A 13100-nucleotide genomic window follows, 5' to 3' on the forward strand; every position below is an offset into this window, starting at 1 on the left:
GCGGAGGCCAGGCCAGGGGAACCCGGGGCCATGGGGGTGAATGCTGGGAGTGTCAGAGTGGGAAAGTTTGAAGGGACTTCATTGTGTAGCAAAGAATTAGACTTCTCCCAAAGAGAGGTTGGGCCTTTGCACCTATGGTCATAGCTTTGTTTAGGGCAGAGTCTCCCCACACTGGATTTTTCCATATATGGGGTTCCACTTGATAGCCTTAGGGTGGGGGCTGGTCATGCCAAAAGACCATGTGACTTAGGGCCACATGGTACCTGTGGACCTGGAGATGGAGACTAACCATGGGCAATGAATCAGTCAATTGCACCTAAGTAACAAGGCTCTAATAAAGCCTCTGACAGCCAAGTTTGGGTGAGCTGTCCTGGTTGGGGCCACCCCATGTCCACTGTCACATATCTGTGCCAACGGAGTAACCCCTGACCACATAGGGAGGCGACTGTGGGGCTCTGTGCTTGGAACCCTTCTGGGCTCTACACCATGCCACTTTTCCTTTGTCTGGTCTCCATCCATGTCCTTTCCCTGTATCACCCTAACCATGAGTACAGCAGCTTTCAGTGAGGTCTGTCTTTCTAGAGAATTATCAACCCAGGGGGTGGTCTGGGGAAGACCCTGCAATTGCACATGGTGTCAGAAGTGAGCATGGTCTTCTGTAGAGACAGACCTCTCCAACCTTCTAGTTGGCCCCAATTTATTGCAAGAGCCAACTCTAATTCTACAGATGAAGGAAACAAAGTCCAGAGAGGTTTCCTGACTTCCCAGAGGCATGCAGTGAATCGAATAGCAGAGTCGGATCAGGAGCGTGGCTAGGGGCAAAATCTAATGGGAGGCACCCACCCCAGGGCCCCCTTCCCAGGTCTTAGGCCTCCCCACTTCCAAGCTGGTGACCTGTGGCAAGTTATATGACCTCCCCGATTCCCTGCTTCATCGTTTTTGGAGCATTGGAGCAGTTACATAATTAAATGCTGGCTTTATGGGGTCATCGTGAAGACCAGAATAAGACGGTCAACGTAGTGGGTGTTTGAAAGGTAAGGGGAGTATTCTTTCTCCGCTATCCTTCTACTTGCTGTGTAAGCAGCTGTCATCAGGCTAACAGCAACATTTCAGGCTGGGGGCTCTCGAGGGTTGTCGACCATGATGGGCAGAGACACCCACTGCACGCATGTGCTGGGAAAGGGCTCGGGCTGGATGGACTTCTGAAGGGTGCAGGGGCTGGAATTCCTCCTGGGACCGAACATAAGCATGATTGCCAGGGGTGCATATGACTTTCAACAGGTCATAGAGGGAATAGCCTGGAACTGATCACTCAGCTCAGTCAGCTCGGTCACTTAGGGCCAGTATAACCCTGGGTGAGTCACTTGACTTAGGTCTTAGTTTGCTCATCATTAAATGCCAGGCTGAACTACCAGAGCACATGCAAACCAGTGACAAGTGCATTTCCAAGCGCCGGCGAGTATTATGATCATGGTCATTGTGCGTCAACACGGCTCCACACTGGAAGGTGTCGTAGAATGGACGGGAGACCATGTGAGATAAATAGAGCTAAGAATTTCAATCATACACTATGGCGTCCCTTTGCAACCAGCATCAGGCACCCTCCACCCATTTAGGAAAGTTTTAAACTCACAAAGGAGAGCAGGACGGAGCAATGGCATCAACATTTAAACCTCCTCATCTCTGAGAAGCTGAGTTCCTTCCAGAAGTATTTGTGGTCAAGCACAGACAAGAGTCCAGAGTCTGCACTGGCCAAGGTGACCTGTTGGTCGCCAGCTCCACTCAGTCCCTGTTTCCAGTTGCCATTTCCTGAGCAGCTGTGCCGTGCCAGGTACCGGGGTTGGACCACCCACATTCGGGACCCACCAAGGACAGAAATGACATCATCTGTGTATTTTCCAGGTGATGACCCAAGGCTCAGAAAGGTTGCCACATGCCTCTAACACGGGAGAACCAGGATCTAGAGCTGAGTCCCCCAGACCCCAAATCCCGCTCTCTGTCTACCTGTGGGCAGGGGCTGCGGATCGGTAAGAAGTACTAATGGCCTGGCTTCTCAGTGATGTAAGACACAGAAAGGATAGGAATACAGAGCAAAAAAAAAAAAAAAAAAAGCTAGGAAAATAGAAGTTGTAAGGGCAACAGAAATCAGTCCTTAGGTACACTCTTCACCTCATTATCTCCACGGTCCTGAGAGTAGACATTCTTGGAGTAATTTGTAGAGTGTTTACACTGGAGGAAAGTATGCTCAGAGAGGCCATTTTCTCGCCAAGGCCCCACTGGGAAGTGGCGATGCCAGACTCACGCAGAGCCTGTGATTCCAAGGCCAGCAGAGCCCTTGGCCTCACGCATAGCCTTAGGGGCCGCCTACTCTGTGTGAGCTGCAGAGGAACCTGGCAGCCCGACCTCAACAGGGGATGCCTGTGCCCTCCACTGCCCCACCATGTTTAGCTCCTTCCCCTGCGGTGTGGAGGACGGACGCGGTCTGCTTCTCAGAGGCCCTTTAGGGAAAGTGGCCACGTGAGTTTTCCACCACTGCCCTAAGAAATGACCACAAAATGGCTCAAATCAACACCCACGTCCTATCTCACTGCTTCCAGAGTTCGAAGGGCAGGCACGGGTCTTCCTGGGCTAAAATCGAGGTGTCAGCAGACGTTGTTCCTTCTGGAGGCTCTGAGGGAGGAGCTGCCTCCTACACATGGGTTGTGACAGAATCTGGTTCCTTGAGGTGGAGGACCCAGGTTCCTGTTTTCTCCCTGGTCATGAGCTGAAGGTCACTCCCACCTCCTGGAGGCCACCACTGATGACTCCTTCCCTCTATCCTCAAATCCAGCATGCCATCTCCCACACACTCCTCTCCCTCCCTCTGATGCTTTGAAGGACTCGGGTCCTTACATTGGGCCGACACGGATGATCCTGAATAATCTCCCATCTGGAGAGCCTTAACATGTGTCGAGTCCCTCTGTTGTGTAAGGTACCACAGTCACAGGCGTTGGGGATCAGGACACCAACATATCAAGGGGCTGCATTTCTGTCTACTATAGCGGCCTTGTCTGCCATTTCTTCCAAAGAAAGAAGTAGTGTGGTGAACACAGTCCAAACCCTAGTTCAGTCACCTAATACCTGTGAAGGCTTGGACAAGATGCATGACCTTTCTGGACCTCAGTGTTCTCATCTGCAACATGGTGACTGGACGATGCTTCCAAAGAGCCAGGGAAGAGGAGCAATAATATTTCAAATCTCCTGCTCAGTTTTGAGCTCAGACACTCACTCCGTTTTCCTCTTTAGCTGTGAAAAACACCTGAAAACTCAAGAATGAGGGTCTTTAATCTGAGACTTCCATTGTAAGGCTCCAGAGGGCTATGAGTTTCATGTGGAACAGAGTAACACTGTATATCAACACTTTCTTGGGAGAGCCTTCTAGCTTTTCTCATGTTCCTGAGAAGATCTGTGCCAACAGTGTGCTGGTTAATAACATCATTCTAGGGTACTTGAGGGGCTCAGTAAGTTAAGTGTTTGAATCTCGATTTTAGCTCAGGTCATGATCTCAGGGTCGTGAGATCGAGCCCCACATTGGGCTCTCCACAGGGCAAGGAATCTGCTTGAGATTCTCTCTTTCCCTCTCCCTCTGACCTAAGCCCCCATCAATAAATAAATAAATAAATAAATAAATAAATAAGACAATTGCCAATTTTTGCCAATTTCCAAGGTGTAAGTATTCTTGCCACAGAGAATTTCAACCTACCAAGATGATACCACGGGCCTTGGGATTTGGAGAAAGATGGCCCTTGTGAATGGGCTCGGGTCACCTCCAGCTGTCACAGAGACCCCAGCAGGTCTGTGTGAGTCCCCAGCAGGTCTGTGTGAGTCCCCAGCAGGTCTGTGTGAGTCCCCAGCAGGTCACAAGGCACTGCTTTTGGGAAAAGACCTGGTCTTCCAGCTCATCAGAGCTGTTTAATTTAAGAGCCTGTTGTGTATGAAGACTTCTGCTTTGTTTTTTCCTTAGCAGGGCTGATCTTTATCAGGGTGCTGGAGTTATTTCGAGCAGTTTAAGGCAGACATCTGGAGGAAGGGCAGCCAGTGGGAGCTGTGGAAGGGGGCATTTGGGATCGGAGGACCCTGGGCCCTGGCTGAGAATCTCAGGACTGCCGGAGGGAGAAGAGGGCATTCGGATTCTGTGGCAGCAGAAGATGAGGAAGAACAATCCAGGGACAGACAAGGTAAAAAGAGAAGTTTGTTAGCTGATTGGCCATGGTGGGGCTGACAGTTCATACGTATCGATTTGGGGTGCTCTGTGCTAGGTGTGATCACCAACGCCCGCCCCGCAGCAGTCGCGTGGGCCTGTGCTCAAGCTGGTGGTATTTAGCTTTTACTCGTCACTTACTGTCTTTGGTAAGAATGCTTCAGCCAGCCTTTCCCTCAGCTGACAGTTACTTGCCCCAGGCTCAGGCCAGGTCTGGATCTCTCATCGTCACACGTGGGTGTGGGGGTGAGGAGAGCTCCCTGCCCGGGCTGCCGGAGCCGGGCTCCAAGCCCAGTACCGCCGCTGACTCGCTGAGCCTTGGTTTTCCTCTCTGCACACTCTGACCATCTCTGTTCAGCCTTCCGCATAACACCCCTGGATGCTCCCTGTCTGTGGTGGATGGAAATCCCTCTGTGGAAGAGCTATGGTCGCTGATGATGTTGGAGATGCTACTGTGAGCCAGAGTATGGGAGGAACTGACTGGCCACGTCTCGGGGATGACTCTGGGTGTGTGTGTGTGTGTTTATGGGGCACAACGCCGGACCTCAGAACAAGACCTCCCTGGGGCCCATCAGCTCCCTGCCTGCTGTGTGTGGTGGTCTGAACAGGGGCTGGGGAGAGAAGAGGCTAAGTCAGCCATCTGGCACGGCTCACAGTCTCACAGGAAATGCCGAGAAGCTGACATTTTTAAGAGATGTTGTGAGATGGAGGATAGCTAGATATCAAATGCTGCGATTGTTTACAGTACCTCACAAGAAGAGAGAGGGTGATGGCGCCTGTCTCAGGCAAGGGCACTGAGAGCGGCTTACAGAAAGTCAGAGAGAGGAATTCCTCTCCAGGTTGACTTGTGCTGGCAAGACAAGTTGGGGGTTTAGTGAGAGGGTTAGGGGGGAAGGTTTTGTGAGCCGGGATGCTGCGTAACAAGCAGCAGAGGCCCCAAATCTCGGGGTGGTCCCCTCCCTTGTACTGAGAAGTGCACCACGCCAAAAAGTGAAATTGGCATCTTTCCAGGCCCAGGTAAACCAAAAGTTTGGGAACAACTTCCCTGCCTGCTGCTCGCTGAGGTCCTTCAGGCTCTGGTTATGTGGAAGGTGCGAGAACCAAGGTCAGAGGAATGGAAGATCACATCTTCAAGCAGATGGGGGGGACATGAGCATCTTCTAAGCAAGCAAGCAAGCGGCAAGCTATGCTTCTTCTAGCACCACTCCTGGAGCGGTGTGAGACGGAAGGCTTGAATTGAGAAATCAAGGGGTTGCTGTATTAGTCCGGGAGAGACAAAAGGGCTGGTTCTGCTTACATCACGCGCCCCAACCTCCCCCTGGGCCATCTTCATCGTCTTCAGTCCCGCTGGCTCGCCCCGTAGGGAGGCCAGGCCTGCATTCCCACCAGCCTCAAGCCACTTTTCAGAGATGAGTCATTGCACAGGCTCCTGACTTGAGCTCTGCTGCCCGCACATCATTCATGGCCCTTCGGGGCTGATTAGGGAACACGGTGACCTGAGAGGGGCTCCCCTCAAGGTGAGGAGAGCGAGTGGGGGTCGTTCTTACACTGACGTGGGTTGAAGACCCTTGTGCTGTGGAGAGGCTCCCTGTTCCAGAGCATCTGACTGACTGATGTGAGGGCTTGTTGTTCCAGAGATTTCTATCCCTGTTGTTCTCCCTGCAGGAGGAAGTTTGTTGACCTCACCCCCATAAATTATACTCCCTCTTATCTCTAGCCGGCATCTCTAAATAACTTCCTCCAACAGAAATCAGGAACAAGGAGGAAGGGAAATCCTTCTGCTTCCCAGGCTTTTTTTTTTTTTCTTTTTCTTTTTTTTTGAGGGGTTGAGGCAGTGTTCACTAACTTACAAATAGAAACCTGTGACTGTGCTTCTCTTTGGGCAAATCTAATGTGGGGAAGTTCAGATTCTGCCTATGAATTATCAGGAGGCAATCATACGCTTTACAAGTGGCTTTTGTTTTACAAAAAGATTCACTATGCAACCCTTCAAAAACTTAGCTCCCTGGGGCGCCTGGGTGGCTCAGTGGGTTAAGCCGCTGCCTTCGACTCAGGTCATGATCTCAGGGTCCTGGGATCGAGTCCCGCACTGGGCTCTCTGCTCAGCAGGGAGTCTGCTTCCTCCTCTCTCTCTCTCTGCCTGCCTCTCTGCCTACTTGTGATCTCTCTGTCAAATAAATAAATAAAATCTTTAAAAACAAAACAACAACAACAAAAAATTAGCTCCCCAATTTACTTTAAATGATACAATTCCATCCTCAGCCCCAAATGAAATACCTGAATATTTTCACAGTCCTGAAAGCCCATCGAAGTTGGGTGGTACACACAGGTGAAGTCTCAGGGGACCTGGTGTATTAACTTGAGCATTTTATCTGTTTTAATTTTTTTTAAAGTAAACTCTACAACCAACACACGGCTCAAAGACCCCAAGATCAAGAGCCCATGCTTTATGGATTGAGCTGGCCAGGTACCCCATAACCTGGACATTTTATTCCCCATATAAAGCATTATGACCACTGCTCTGCAAAGGCTGAATTTTCCTGGCCTGGGGCATCCATTCCCACCAGGAAGTTATGTGTTTACCAAGAGCCAGCTGTGTTTGTCTCAAACCTGTTGATGTCAGCTGTATCTGTCACTGTAATTATAGAACTTAATTAAATTAATTAAATAGCACGTGGATACCCCACTTTCCAGAAATCAAAGCTGGGAATCACAGGCCATGCGTTATGTTCATGGTTGTGCAAGAATCTCAAAGGAGCACTTTCTCTTTCCTTTTTAAAAAATTAATTATTTTTATTAACATATAATGTATTATTTGCCCCAGGGGTACAGGTCTGTGAATTGTCAGGCTTACACACTTCACAGCACTCAGCATAGCACATCCCCCCCCCCGCCAAAGGGAGCACTTTATGACTATAGGCTCTGACCCTGCACTGACAGACTCAAAGATGAATGCACGTTTCAGTGCACACAGAAACGATAACATGTTCAAGTTTAATATGTCTACCTTATTCATTTCTTGTGAGTTCCCATCTTAACTGACTTTTCTGATGAACCAGCTGATCATCACCCTGGATAACAGGATTTCTATTCCACATTCCATTAAGAAACCCACCTGGTTCTCAGTGAGCTGTGATTTGAGTGGGAAAGAAAAGACCCATTCTCTATCACTTGCCTTCTTGAAAATCTCCAATGCCTTTCCACCACACTCAGAAAAGATACTATCTCTTTGCCTGTGGCAGTTTACAAACTCCTCTGTGAACTACAGGACCCTACCCCCCCCCACCTCCAACCACCCTCCCCCTCTTCACCAGACTCCAGCTCCCTGGCTTCCTTCTTTATTCTCATACATGTCAAGCAGTTTTCTGAACTTCCCCTGCTTACAATGTGTGTTGTGTCCCCTAACATAAGTTAACACCAAGAAGACAGGCTCTCTCTGTCCGTTGCTAGGATCTGTGGCATAGAAGGCAGCAGGCAAATATTTGTTGAATCCATGTTGGGAAGGACACATGGCACATGTCTTTATCACTAGGTTGGAGTGGTCGGTTTTAGAAAATGACTCACCTCCATCAATGTTGCCAGGCTAGTGGACCCAATTCAAGAATCCAACCACTTAATATTTTCTTTGGTTTGCTAATTCCAACAAACTTCAGGAGACAATCAACTGAAAAGATCATATTTTGAATCTGGAGTGTTAAAGGCTGCTGGAATGCACATACATGTCTAGAATGCAAATGTAGTGGTGTACAAATTGTCTTGAGTCTAGAAGTTATGGCTTTGTTTTCCAGGGTTGGGACAACATATAAAAAAAGAACGTGACTGCCTCTTAAGTCATCTTTTTTTTTTTTCTTCTCAGAGCCTTGTTTTTCCAGAGGTAAAAGTCACCTTAATACTGAACATCTAGAATATGCCAGGTTTAACATACATTGACTTGAATCTTCATACTATGAAGTAGATATAACTATACCCATTTTATAGGTTGGTAAACTGAGAAAAACCTTGCTCAAACGTAGACAGTTAATGAATGGAAGAGACGGAATTAAACCTCCAGTTGATTTAACTCCGAAGGGGGAGTTCTTCCATTATGCTGAGCTGCTTCTCCCTAAATCAAAGAATTATCTGGCATCCTATATGGATGTGTCATCGCAAGAGCCCTGTCCCATGTCCATTCAAAGGGGAGTTAAGACCCATCTCTCTGAACTGTCTTCTGCACCGTTAAAATGTGGGAATGAACCCTCAGGACTCAGGGATCAAGGACTCTGAAGGAAGGCCCTGACGGCCCCACACAGTTCACATACAACACCCCACCTCCCCCACAGCCCTATAGTGAATTTCCATGGAAACTCTGAACTAGCACCAGTGAGCTTACGATGAAGGGCCCCCACAGCTCCTCCTTCAGTGGCTGGCACCCAGAAACTACCTCCTTTGTGGTTGTTTTCTTGGGACCTGTCCATCTGCAATGTGGATTCTTCCAGCATTACCCAGGAACAGTGTTGGATGTCACCTCATAGCACTGGCTTTATGAGGGGCAGTTAGCTGAGTAGTCTGCACGCACTCTCATTTAATCCTGACGCACTCCTGCAGTGGTGTTATTATTAGCTCCATCACACAAATGAGGACGCAGAAGCTTTGAGAGGTTGTCACCGGCCCAGAGGCATGCATAAGGGGTGCACCTCGGTGGATCTGTCCATGGACAGGTAACGTCAGAGAATAAATCAGTGCCCCCCCCACACACTTGCTGGGACCTGACTCCCAGGAGAGGGCTGGGGGCTGGGTCCCCCAGACCCGGGCTGGCCACAGGGTCTGGGAGTCCTTTGGCCCTGGGCTGCAGAGAACGGGGTGAGGGATCCTCCCAAGAAAATACAGGGACCAGTGTGTCCTTTGGAAGGGGCTGGTTCGAGAGAAGGACTTCAACAAAGAATCCGCAGGATGGTAAAGCAGGGGACTGGCAGGGGAAGAGGGAATCCTAGCTGCATTCAGGAGGTGGCACGTAGAGACAGAGCAGGGAAGCCGGCCTAGAGATCCCCCTTAGCCTTCAACTTGGGAGGGGAGAGCAGACCACAGCCCTGCCAACATGAACATAGGAGAGCAGCGTGTCAGCCTTCCAGCCAGCTCAGTAACGGAGAACCTGCCATGCTCCGTTCCCACGGTGCATTCATGGTCTGCCTGAATGGGCTCCTGTGGGGTGGGGTCAGGGGCAGTGTCTGTGCAGGGGTCCTGCACTGATCAAGGACGAGTCTGGGCAATGGGCTACCTCTTCCCTTCAGGTGCTGTCTGTAACAACCCCTGTTTTAGTGGAGTCCACCAGTGGTTCTCGATAGAGCGTGGCTTTGCCCCTCAGGGACACTGGCCATGTCTAGAGACGTGTTTGGTTGTTCCAACGATGAAGGTGCTTTGGTACTGAGTGGCAGAGGCCAGGGGTGCTGCTAAACACCACATATCATATACAGGACAGTCCATCCCAACAATTAGCCAGCCTAAAATGTCAGCAGCAGCAGCATGAGAGGGCCTGGATTATAGTCAGGAGTGAAAACCCCTCTTCCTGAAACAGAGGGGCTAAAGATATTAACCATGGGCAAAACTGGCCCCAAATCTCCCCAGTGAGCAGAGCTGGGCAAAAGAAAGTTGGTAAGCTTTATCCTTATGTTAGTAGTCTTGGAAACCAAAAATTCCACGTGTTTCACACACACACACACACACACACACACACACACACAAGCACACATCCCAGACGCAGCCACTCTTCCTCTAAATCCTTCTAGCTACACTATGGAACAAGAACTGTGACTTTCTCTGTGTGTAAGTGAGGAGGCACTGAGGCTCAGAGAGGCTAAGCAACTTGCCCACAGTCACACAGCTAGTGGCAAACACTCAAGCTTGGGGCTGAGGGTACAATCAACTCCAATCACTCCAGTGAGGACAAGTGACAGGGTTTGGGTCTAGACTGCCGGCAACTGGCTCCTCACCTTGGCCTTAAATGAAGGAGTCGGATGAAATCAATTTCTGTAGTCTGTGTTTCTTTGAATCTAAATCTTAAAGAGGAAGCTGCTTCTCCCACTGTAGACTTTAGTTTCTTTGTCCCCTCCCCCAGCCACGGCACCTGTTCCTCCCTCATGGAGGCTGGTCCTCAAGTTCAGGGATGAAAATCTCATCCATAATCCAGGAGCCATTACAGAACCACGCCATGCGGTGATCAATTAACAGGAGTCTTAAGAAAGTGGTAATGTATTACATTTTGTACCCTGGCTATGCCAGGAAAGCTAATCTATGCTCACAGAAATGGAGGTACCAGACAGATGGCTGAAAGCGTTACGGCAGGCACGTATATTTTAAGTCTGTAGGTTTGAGCCAGAAATAAGTGAGAGGTGTGAGAGCTCCAGGGCAGAGTGAGAGAGATGTCTTTTCAGGCAAAAAGGATACACTTGCCAGCAATTAAACGGGCTGGCTTCCGTGATTCATTCATTGATTTCAGCATCTACTACCCGGATGGCACCGCCCCGTGACGGTGGTCGGGGAGAAGACACAGACACGGAAGCTTGTCCAGAACGTGCTTTGGATACCTTCTGCCTCCGTACACACAGCTCCCCTAGCAACAGCTCGGCCTGAGAAAGGCATGGGTGCCTCTGAGTGTCTCTGCCCTCCCAAATGGTAGACTGTGACAGCTGGATGTCACTTACGGGGGACTGAGCTCTCTAACCTCCATAAACTCGATGCTCTCCTCGGAGCTCAGGCTCCAAGGCATAGAGCACGTTGCTCTCCTTCTGCCCAGGGTAAGAACACCACAGAGAGCAGAAGAGTCCCCTTCAAAAGATGTCCTGGAGCCCTTACCTTGGGACCTCAGATTATGGCCGTGCTCCTGACCTTTCCCACCTCCTTGTTCCCATTGCGCAGATGGCAAAACTGAGCCCCAAGGAGCCTATAAACAACAGCAGAAAGAATTCATTCTTCCCCTTCAAATGAGGCTGTTGGATTGGCGTCAGCGTGACTTCCTGAACCCCTCGTCCTTCGCCAGGAGGGTCCCTAGGCCCTGAGGCGCGGTGGCTGTGAGGAGCCAGGAGGCACTTGTGTGCGGGTCTGGCTCCTGAGCGCGGCTTCCTTTCAGGGGGCGGTTCCCTGGAACAGCACAGTGGAGCCTGGTCTGGGGAGCCCCCGGAGGGGCAGGGAGTGCTCTTGAACGACAGGGAATCCCAAGCTGGGCGTGAGAAAATGAGGTTGTGGTCCGGAGTCCGCTGGAGAGTCCGCCTCCGTGGACCACCTCACGTCTAGGTCTGAGACAGACCCCTCGGGGCCCTCCCCACTCAGGAGCCTGGCCTGCGAGGCTGTTACTTTAGAAAGAAGGGTGGTGCTATGGGTTGAATTGTGTCCCCTTCAAAAGATGTCCTGGAGCCCTTACCTTGGGACCTCAGACTATGGCCTGCTTTCAAACTGGGGTCTTTTCAGAGGTAACTAAGTCAAAATAAGGACACAGGGTGGGCCTCAACCCAATAGGACTAGTGTTGTGATGAAAAGGGGGAAATTTGGACCCAGACAGGCAGAAGGAAGGTGGTCATCTACAAGCCAAGAAATGCCTAGGAGAAATGCCAGAAGCTAGGAGAATGGCCTGGAATGGATCCTTCCAGAGGGAACACCCTCATGACGCCTTGATTTAGACTTCCAGGCCCTGGAACTGTGGGACAATCCATGCCCGTTGTTATAAACGGCCTGCGTGCGGGACATGGCGAAGGCCGCCCCAGCACCGCACAGGGTGGGACAAAAGCTCTACTGATTCTGTGGAATCACATGGATCCTTCCGTCTTATTCCGCTTTGGCCGTTCTGGTCCTCAGGGAGCAGAGGCCTCTCTGGGGTTGCCACTGACTGTTCTGGAACCCAATGGCATATGCACAGGTTTTAAGGCTTTTGATAAGACTCGCCTCAAAAACACCAGTAACCTGTGCCTGAATAGGGAGGAAGGCAGAGAACAAGACTCCTGTCGGGGTCCCGGATCCTGGGGCCCTGGCATTTGGGAGGCACAGCTGAGGCATATTTTGCAAACTCCCCACGCCGGGCCCCCCAGCCATGGCTGGTCCCTGCGTGACGAGGGCTCCTTTCATCCCCACCCAAACCGCCGCTCTGGCCATCGTCCCTTCTCTCCACATGCCTTCTTAGGAGAACCTGCACTTGCCATTTCTTTTCTCTCCTACAACGGGGGGGCGGTTGGGATTATAAACAGTCTGCTTAGAACTGCACTGCTCAGCGGGAAGAGCGTTCAGGGGCTCCGAGAAGGTGTAAGCACGTCGCGGCTCGACAACAAACTGTGGCTGGTCCTTGCGGGAAATCCCACGCTCCGTGAACCTCAGACTCTTCATCTGTAAAGTAGCGGCGACCATGTCAACGCTGCCAGCCTCACTAGGATTCTGGCTGTTTCTGTGAAGTGTTCAACAAGCCGACTAATCTATCAGGGGACACGGGAAGTAGTGGGTGCCCAGGGAAACGAGAGCGTCGTGAAGACTGCGTTAGTTCCCCAGGAACTACCATGAACTTGGTGGCTTAAAACAACAAATTGGTGTCATGAGGCCAAAATCAAGGTTGTCCACAGAGCCATGCTCCCTCTGGGGGCCCTAGGACAGAAGCCACTTCCAGTCCCGGGAGCTCTTGTGGATTCTCGCCTGGAACCTGGTGGGACCGGGGGGGTTGTTTGGCTGCTGCTTCTCGGCTCATGGGTGTCCCACTCCAATTTCTGCCTCCCTGGTCACGTTGCCTCCCCCAATTCTATGTACCTTCCCCAGCCTCTCTGGTCAAAACACTCATGCTTGCATCTGGAGCCCACCAGGATAATGCAGGGTAATTTTCCCAGGTCAAAGATTTAACCTAATCACAATG

General features: G+C 50.7%; 2 protein-coding genes across 2 annotated transcripts in view; one reads left to right on the forward strand and one right to left on the reverse strand.

The window, feature by feature from the left end:
- Positions 1-13100, reverse strand: part of TG (thyroglobulin) — a gene marked incomplete at its 5' end in the record, with an annotated part of 236556 nt that overhangs the window by 3315 nt on the left and 220141 nt on the right. The gene's annotated exons all lie outside the window — the stretch shown is intronic.
- SLA (Src like adaptor) overlaps positions 4090-13100 on the forward strand; it is an 81823-nt gene continuing 72812 nt past the window's right edge. The window contains exon 1 of the mRNA XM_082719779.1: positions 4090-4217. The gene's annotated coding sequence lies outside the window, so the exon portion shown is untranslated. The remainder of the gene's footprint in view (positions 4218-13100) is intronic.

This window comes from Mustela nivalis (assembly GCF_964662115.1).
Source record: "Mustela nivalis genome assembly, chromosome: 2".
Classification (NCBI taxonomy): domain Eukaryota; kingdom Metazoa; phylum Chordata; class Mammalia; order Carnivora; family Mustelidae; genus Mustela; species Mustela nivalis.